We start from the raw sequence: 9,688 nt of genomic DNA on the forward strand, positions 1-9,688 counted from the left end.
ACAGGCCTAACTATAAGCTTAATGACTAAAAATGTCAATGCACTGAATTACAGAAGTAATTTAACGAACAAAATTGATTATTAATACATTTCAGTCTAACATCAACTAAATAATTTGCCTTGAAAAACAAAATCCAGCTAACAGTAAACATTCAAAAGAAAGCATTGTATCTGCTTTATGAAAAACTCTGTATAAGAGTTTGTTGTTAAAAGGGTGATTTATCATTTTTATAGCAATAACACAGTGTCCACTTTTCTTGCAATAACTAAAAAGAACTAGTTATCAGTTTCATAGGAAAGCTAAAACTGAATCTTTGGCTCATTGCTTAGTTTTATCACGTTATCCACTAAGAATCTGCAGCTGTTTACGAATGTATTTAAAATAAGCCCCACATCAAATGAGAAATGATTAAATATCTTCTCAAAAAAACTCACAATTGCTAACGTAAGTCTCATCTGTAGTCTTCAATTTTGTGACTAAAAATAAAACAAAGGCAAATTCAGTGGTTTAGCCTAGTAGTAGCTAAAAAGATGAGAATGGTTGAAAAGAAATTTTTTGAAGTTGTTAAATTATGGGCTTTAGGAACAGTAGTACCATCTCAGAGACATTGTAGTTGGTTTCCAGTCTCCTCCTCTTCCTTTCTTCCTTCAGACAGAGAGTGCTCTTTCTTAACCAACAAGCTTCCCTTTGTTTTGATTTATACCTCTGGCCTGAATAAGCCCAAAGCACCACACACAACACGCCTGTGACTGAAAGCAGTGAGAGCAGAAAGCAGAGCTTTGGCGGTTGGATCCCAGATATTTAACTTTACATAAGTGATGAATTTTTGAGATTTCATTTTCTAAGCTGACATGCATATTAAACATAAAGAGTAGTTAAGTTCTCCTGAAAAGGTCAACAAAACTATGTGGAATGGGACCCTGCCAAAAATTCGGTCATCAACCATGGCATGCCTTCCATTATCCTCTTCAAAGTCCCTCTTTTCCGAGAAATTCCATACCACATCTTTCTCACTCATCTCTGAACCTCTCTCTGTTCTCCATCTCTCCTACTCTAATTCTTCCCACCAATAAATCCACATAATCTATAGCTAGCTTTCTCTCCAAACGCTGAGAATTAAGTACAAATATAATCTCAATCATGCACTTGCACACTTGTTGACAAGACTGTAAATTAGCAATCCTCTTAGAAGAGGAGCTGGGTGGCTGGAACACAGAAGGGGAGAGAAACTTATTTTTCATCATTTACCTGTCAATTTTTCTACCATGTGTGTATGTCCATCCAGTTAAAAAATAATGAAATATATGTTACCTCAAAGTCTCTCCTCCTGCCTTCTCTAAACTTTGCTCCACTGGTTCTCCTTATCCTTCACTAGCTTCATCCTCTTCCTTGCCCTCTTATTATGCTCAAAATCTTCCATTTTATTAAAAACAGATAAAATAAAATTTTAAAAATCTCTCTTCCCCAAGACTCTGGGTTTCCCTCTGGCTACTGCTCTCTGTCCTTAGCCAAGCTTCTTCAGAGACTATTTACTCTCATTCTCTTTTCCCCCTCTCATACACACCTCAACCCCACTACAATCTGATTTTTCCTGAAAACACCTTGCCTGCAGTCACCAAGAGTCCCTGCCAACCAATCCAACCATACCTTCTTAGTTGTTATCTCACGTCATCTCTGGGTCAGTATTGTTGACTCCTCCCTACCTCAACTTCCCCCCTGTGGCTCTCCTGGAGCCTACACCTTACCAAGAATGCTCTTTTCTCAAATCCCTTCATTGCATCACCCAGCTCCTTCTCCTTGATGCTTAAATATTGGTGTTTCTCAGAGTTCCAACTGTGACCATGTTCTTTATTGTTACTGTTTTTCATTTACCTTTGTGCCAACCAACCTACCACAGATCAAACTATCTCTTTAGCGTTAATAACTCCCAATCTGGCTCTTCAGATCAGACTTCTTCCTGAGCTCCACTCAATTTTCTCACAGGCTGATTATGATCCCCTGAATTGATCCACTGAACAGTAGATGCCTCCCTTCTCTCACCTTGCCACATCCAATCCATTACCAAATCCTGTACAGTCTAATACCAATATATATCTCACACTTACCCACTTCTCTTCATCCCCTCTTCTATCATCCTAATTCAAGCTGTCAACATCTCTTAGACTATGAACCAACCTCCTAACAGGCCTCCATACTTAACCTCCTGCTCCTCTCTATTCTCTATAAGGAAACAAGAATAATGTTTTTAAAACTAAACTCCTTAAAAAAAAATTTAACGGGTTCTCTATAATACCTAGAATAAAATCCACACTTCAAATCACAGTCTACAAGGTCCGACCTAGTCTGGCCCCCGACTCCTTTTCCTCCCTCATCTTGCACCATTCTCCTCCTTGCTCATCCTCAGCCAGAGACACAGGCCTTCTGTCACTTCTTTTTACTGCATCATCACACTCTCTCCTATCTCTGGGCCTTTGTAGCTATCCACTCTACCTTGAGTACACTTTCCTCTTGTTGTTTATATGGTAACTACTTCTCACCCTTCAGGTCTCAGCTGAAAAGTCACCCTCAGGGAGAAGTCACCAGTCCACCTGATCTAAAGGAGCCTCCCCTGCCACCTTTACATTCTAACTCAGCATCTAATTTGTTTCTTTCACAACAGATGTTACAATTTACTTCCTAAAAGTCCTCTTCCAGGAAGGAAGGGGGAAGGTGCTATCTTCTCCCTTTGCTCCTCCTTGCTGATCAGAATGGGAATATAATGGCAGGAGCTCAAGCAAGTCAATAAATATTTGTTGTTGAAATGAGCTACTGGGGGCCGGCCTGGTGGCGTAGTGGTTAAGTTCGCATGCTCTGCTTCCGCGGCCCGGGGTTCACAGGCTCGAATCCTGGTCATGGATACGCACTGCTTATCAAGCCATGTCTCGCGGCGTCCCAGATATAAAAAAACAGAGGAAGATGGGGACAGCTATTAGCTCAGGGCTAACATTCCTCAGCAAAAAAAAAAGAGGAGGATTGGCAACAGATGTTAGCTCAGAGCCAGTCTTCCTCACACACACAAAAAAGAAATGAACTATTAACTAAACTGGTGGGTGACTTCTTTCACCATTAACACACAATTTATCAACTCCATTGTTAAACGACATAGTGTAACACTCTTAAATTAGACCCTATTTTATTTGAACTATTCCTTCCTTCTTCATGACTTATCACAAAGCTTTCTAAAGAGAAAGAACTCGAAGTCTGGCAAACACAGACAGAGATATACGGATAAGCTTCAAAGACCTCAATGATCTTTACAACATGAATTAGTTCCACCTCTATATCACGGGTAGACTTTGTATGCTTCATTTTCTAGCATGAATAAACCATAATACCGGGTGGTTAAACAGGATATCCTCAAGGTTACATGAGTCAGCAGTTAAGTTAGGAATTAAGTCAGAACATTACATATTAAGAAGCCATTTATAAAAGAAATTTCAATAAAATGATCTCAATTAACAACTGGTCAATCAGCTGCTGATTGGACAGTTTTCAATAAATGCCTCTTGAATTAAACTAAGTACTGGAAAGAGAGAAAAAGCAGTATACAACAGCCTTTGCCCCAAAGGAGGTTCAAGACCTAAGAAATCTAAAATCTAGTGGGGAGAGCTCTAATGATCTCCACAATCTAGAGTAGATATAAGATCTAATGGTCTAAGAAATCTAAGAAAACAAGATACCACCAGATAAGTAAGTATTTAATGAGTATTAGAACAGAATTGTTCTATAGATAGTGAGAGGAGAGTTCTTTTCTAGTTGAAGTTGTCTGGCTTCACATAGGAGTAAGACTTCAGTGGGTTCCTCAAGGATGGAAAGATTTAGATAGTGAGAAATGGGGGTACTGGGTTGGTAAAGGACAAAGGAAAAAAAGAGGCCCCAAAGCAAACAGCAGACAGAGCCAGTTTGGCCACAGTGTACAGACCAATTTAAGTGGGAATGATTATGGGGAAGGTACTTAGAGCTTTAAATTTGACTAGTTTAGATGAAAAAGTCTGAACTTGAACCCACAGGAAACAAATTTCTAAATGGAAAGTGACATTTGCGAAATAAATCTGGAGTCAGGATACAGGATAAATTTCAGGAATACAGAGATTAGAGACAAAAACAATTAAGAAATTTTGTCACATTATGCCTGGATTATTGTAATAAAGGCATAAACTAGATGAATGGAAACAGTAAGAGGGATTTGTGAGACTTTGAAGACAGGACTTGTTAACTGATTAGTTGGAACTAGACAAACTTTATCCTCTCCTGAAAGATAATTGCTACATCTAGTATACACCTCAATCATTCGGCTTAAAATCTCACAATTTTCTTTGCCCCTCACTCCCTGAGCGTTCTCTTCCCCAGACATTTGCCATTCCCCCGTCCTCCAAACTGGCTTCTCCAAACACACAATATATTCCAGCCAAAACAAAGGGTTGCATTTACTCGTTCTCAGGACACAACAAGAAATTCCCAATCCTGTAACTTTGTTCATGCAATTTCTTCTGCCTTTAATGTCCTCTCCCCCTTCTACATATTCAAAGTCCAGCCATTCTTTACAGCCCCGTTCAAACGCCACCTTTTCTACCAAGCTTCCCCAGAGGCCCTAACTCAAAGTATTGCCTCCCAATACTTCCCACCATTCTCTAAAACACTTATTTTTTTTTTTCACCTTATAATTGGTTCCTTAACTCCTCTGATAAACTGTGTACTTACTATGGCAAACACACCCAACTTATTTTTGTATTCCACCCTCCTGCTTTCATAGGCAGTCGAAGATCTTGGTAAACAATATATGGCAACAGCATAGTATAACTGCTAAGAGCACCGACTCTGAAAACAGATTGCTTGAGTTTGAATCTTAACACTGCCGTTTATTAGCTATGTGACTCCAGGCAAGTTACATAACCTCTCTGTGTTTCAATATCTTCATGTATAAAATGGAGATCATAATAGTTGATATTTCATAAGGTTGTCAGAGGACTTGGCTTAGAACAGTGTAGGCACCATAAAAGTGCCTATTGGGGCCGGCCCGGTGGCGCAAGCGGTTAAGTGCGCGCGCTCCGCTGCGGCGGCCCGGGGTTCGCTGGTTCGGACCCCGGGCGCGCACCGACGCACTGCTTGGTAAGCCATGCTGTGGCGGCGTCCCATATAAAGTGGAGGAAGATAGGCACCGATGTTAGCCCAGGGCCGTCTTCCTCAGGAAAAAAGGAGGAGGATTGGCGGATGTTAGCTCAGGGCTGATCTCCTCACAAAAAAAAAAAAAAAAAAAAAGTGCCTATTAAATGCAGCGGAAAAATACTGAATGTTCTGTAATATTTGAGTAAAGCTTTATTTATTTATGGAAAGCAAAATGTCAAAAGCAAAGCGAGTCTCTAGGTACAAAACAGGTATATAAATCTTATGTACGCCCTAACAGCTGTGTCCTTTAAAATCTTCCTTATGTTAACAATGGCTCTGTTTTAGTTTGACATTTCAATATTCTGAGATCTTTAGTTCAGCTTTCTGTACCAATAGACACCTAATTGGTTTCCTTGCCTCCAGTCTTATCCCCTTTAATCCATCCTCCACAAGGCTCACAGAGTAGTCTTTCTAAATTGCGGATCTAATGTTTTTCCACCGCCACAAACCCCTCCATTCCATCGCCCTTAGGATAAAGTTTAAACCCCGCAGCATCTCACACAAAATCATCCTAATACGGCCCCAGCCTAGTCTCCAGCTTCATCTCTCAACACTTCTCACCACGAAACCTAATAACCTGGCCATACTTCAAAGGCTTTTTGTGAGTCATTCCTTTTGCCAGAACACCCCTGTATTAGTTTGCTAGGGCTGCTATAACAAAATACCTCAGACTGGGTGGCTTAAACAACAGAACTTCATTTTCTCACAGTTCTGGGGGCCACAACTCCAAGATCAAAGTGCTGACAGGTTTGGTTTCTCATGTGGTTGCAGATGGCCACCTTCTTGATGTGTCCTCACATGGTTTTTTCCTCTGTGCACACATCCCTGTTGTCTCTTTCTGTATCCAAAGTTCCTCTTCTTATAAGGACACCAGTCAGAATGGATTAAGACCCACCCTAAAAGCCTCATTTTAACTTAATTGCCTCTTTAATGGCCCTATCTCCAAATACAGTCACATTCTGAGGTTACGGGAGTTAGGGCTTCAACACACGCATTTGGGAGGGGCACAATTCAGCCCATAACAAGCCCCTCTCCTTTTCTTTACCCAGGCTAATTTCCATTTGATTTTCCAAGACTGGCCAAGCCTTCCCACTCCAGGCCGATTTCACTGCCCTTTCTGTGTCCCCACAGCACCTCTGTATGCCGCTCTCTGTGTGCTATCCTATTAACACACTGTCACAACTGGCTCTTTCCCTCTTCAGACTGTATTCCATAAGAGCAGAGACTAAATCTCTAGCACTTAGCACAGTGTCTGGCCCATCAAACGTATTTAATAAAGATTTGATTATTAACGGAAAGTAGAATAAACAACACGAACATTAAAGAAAGGCAACCGCAGGTTCAAATCCTGGCTTTAACATTTACTTATCTTGTGACTTTGGGCAAGACACTAAATGCTGAACTTCCATTCTACATAAGGTAGTTTTAAAGATAAATGACCTAATTGTAACAAAAGCATCCAGTTGAGGGGCTGGTACACAGCAGGTGCTCAATAAATGTTAAAGTAAAGATTCTGAGATTGCCTGGGTTTGACACTCAGTTCCATCCCCTAGTAGCTGAAGGACCTTGGGTATGTTAACTTATCCTCTGCTTCAGTTGCCTATTTATAAAAATACCTCATAATGCTACTGTGAGGATGAGTTAATATAGGTAAACATTTAGATGGGTACCTAACACACAGCAAGTATTATATAAACGTTTCCTATTATTACATGAACACTGCAGGTCTGAACAACTATGACTGAAAACCACGGATAATTCAGTTCCTTCAATTACTTTCATTTTAAATGTGAGTATTACCTCGATGCCTCACATTTCTCACCAACTAAACATGACAGTAACTAAAGAGGTTCAAAAACTGGTACAGATGATATAAATAAAGCTCAGAATAAACATGAAATAATACATTATCATCTGTCTCATACCTTATATTGGTGTTGAACATGTTTTGGGTATTGAAGTAAAATTTTTAAGAAACAAGTTTTTCTACTTTGTGACTACAGATTTTAACCATCTTCATGGAGATTAATAATCCTTGGCTCATATTTTCAATTGTAGAATCACTGAACCTTTGAACTGGAAAGGACTCTTGAGATGAAAATCTCATCCTATCATGTCTCACATAAGTAAACTGAGGTGGATCTGGAATGGGCTTTTAGGGTCTTAACAAGCAGAGCTCTAGGGGGGATAGGAATTGCAAGCAGAGAGAATAACTTGTTAAAAAGTACTATTGCAGGGGTTCAGGACTTATTCTAGACGTCCAAGGTGTGTAGGAACCAATGTATTAGGTGTCATTAGGAAATAACGCTGGAAAATCCTTTTTAATCATCCAATTTTTAAGGTCAGTAATTTCTGAAGTACGTATAAGTTACCTGACCTGTAACTTTGAAGCAAGGCAGATCTAGGTTTGAATCTGCACTTGTTACATAAACAAAGTCTTTGATCCTCAGATTAGTGCAACAGGGTTATTATAGTGATTAAGTGAGCAAATGTACGTAGAGCCCCTCACTGGGGTGCCTGGCTGATTGGAAGTAATCAAATGTTTCTTCTTTCCCACCCCTTCCATCATATGAATAAAAATCTGTAAAATAACAAAACACTGTCTTTCATATACCATGCACTGCTGAATGTCTTGAGACTTGTCGAACATTACTTAACTTTAAAAATAGAAAACTGGCATAACTGCTGAGATGATAAAGCGTCTTCATCCCTCCCCTTTCTCATCACCAAATGTCCTTCACAATTTGTTCTCAAGTGTCACGTCACCACCATCAACATGCTATTTGGAGATCACTGTAGCTCAGACTTCCAATTCTACAGCAAAGATTTGAATGTGGGGGAAAAATTTACTGAAATAGGTTAAAAAAAAAAAACTGGAAGAGTCCATTTCATTTTATTCCTACGTCCATTCTAGCTTGACGAATTTCCAACGAAAAACTACTGGTATTCCTGCACAGAAACTGCAGGTTTAAATAAAAGGTTCGGGAGCAAGTACCTGAGTTCACCACTATTATTAGGACCCAGAAATCCTTTAAGTGTTCGGGAGATTAACTTTATGTGGATACTAAAAAGGACAGCTGCCAATATCCATTATTTAAGCTTGAAACTAAAGCCAACTGTTGCTTTTAAAAGACGTGTGGTGTCTGGCTCAAAATCAATCTCAAGAAAAGCCCAACTCACTCAACGTAGGAAAAGCTCTTTCCAATACCCTCTCCTGTCGCTCACATCACAGATGGCGAACGAGGCTTAGGGTTTGACGTCCTGACACTAAAGCCGCTCATTGCTCAGGGACGGGGATGCTCTCCGGCAGAGGACGAGATTCTGCCAATCCTCGGAGGTGCAGCTGAGGTGAACCCGCAGGCCAGAGCCCGGCGCCCATCACTTCGCACCCACACTTGGAAACAACCCACTTTCCACCGCGGCGGGGGGAAAACACGGCGAGGACCCAGCCCTCCGGTACCCAGCCTCGGGCTCCGGTGTCCGGGCGTGACCTCCGGGGACCGGGAGGAGCGCGGGGCGGCGAGGCTCCTCCGCCTTCAGGGGAAGCTGGCAAGGGCAAGCTCGGGTCGTGCGCGGGAAGGTTACTCACAGGTACAGCCCGGCGTCCTGCGTCCTCCGCCCGCGCTCCCTCAGGGAGAAGCTTCTAAAGCGGCGGCAGCCTGAGAGCAGCAGCCCAAGCGGCCACCGCTGCCACTAACCGCCCGGGCGTGGCACGGACGGGCGAGCGACTTCACAACATCATCTCTCGGCGACTTCACTTTCGCAGCGACGCCGGCTCAATGGCAGCCCCCGCACTATTGGCGAAGAGCGAAGGAGACCCACTCTCCCAGCAGCCTCCACGGCGCCAGCGCATGACCTGCTGGGAATTGTAGTTTCCTCTGGGCCCAGCCCCCTCACCCTCCGGAGTAGTTTTGCGTCGACCCCGCCCCCAAGCTCGGAGGCCCCGCCCCCTCGCAGCCTGGCCCTGGGGCCGGAGGCGGGGCCGCGACTCTGGGGCCGGGTGGGGCGAATCCCTTGCGGGCCGACTGCCTGGGGCTGGGGCAGAGGTCCTGGCCGGCTGCCCCCGAGCGGGTCGCGCCGCCCTTCCGTGCCCCGCGGCCCGCGCTGGCAGCGGGCCTTGCGCGCTCGCCTTGCCCCTCGGCGGGCCGGGCTCCTGCGCCTGCCCAGGCCCCGCACCGCCGGCCGCCTGAGGAGAGTCGCTGGCCGCGGTCGCCGCCAGGGTAATGAGGGGAGGCCGGGCCGGGAGGGCAGGGTCGGGGCCGGTGGGGACGTGAGGCAGTGCGGCTCGGCCCGCGCTCGCCCCGGGAGGCCCGAGGCTGGAACTCGCCGCCCCTCCTCGAGCCCGAGCCCGGGCCCGGCGGAGCCGTGCGGGAGTCCGGCCGGCGTGGCGGGCGGCCCCTGCCCGCGCAGCTCGGCTCGGCTCTGCCCGACCCGGGCGCCGTCCCCGCCCGCGCCCGGCGGCCGAGGCACCTGCGGGCGGGGG

At 44.2% G+C, this 9,688-nt stretch overlaps 1 protein-coding gene across 9 annotated transcripts in view; it reads right to left on the reverse strand.

Annotated features, from left to right (window-relative positions):
• TRAK2 (trafficking kinesin protein 2) overlaps nucleotides 1-9,011 on the reverse strand; it is a 63,343-nt gene extending 54,332 nt beyond the window's left edge. For 6 of the 9 annotated variants that reach the window (XM_058549594.1, XM_058549597.1, XM_058549590.1 and 3 more), the window contains exons 1-2: nucleotides 8,795-9,011; nucleotides 435-476 (exon numbers count right to left, since the gene is read on the reverse strand). The gene's annotated coding sequence lies outside the window, so the exon portion shown is untranslated. The remainder of the gene's footprint in view (nucleotides 1-434; nucleotides 477-8,794) is intronic. The other 3 variants (XM_058549598.1, XM_058549591.1, XM_058549595.1) reach the window with 1 other exon arrangement.
• Nucleotides 9,012-9,688: the final 677 nt, after the last annotated feature.

Source organism: Diceros bicornis, chromosome 10, assembly GCF_020826845.1.
Source record: "Diceros bicornis minor isolate mBicDic1 chromosome 10, mDicBic1.mat.cur, whole genome shotgun sequence".
Classification (NCBI taxonomy): Eukaryota; Metazoa; Chordata; class Mammalia; order Perissodactyla; family Rhinocerotidae; genus Diceros; species Diceros bicornis.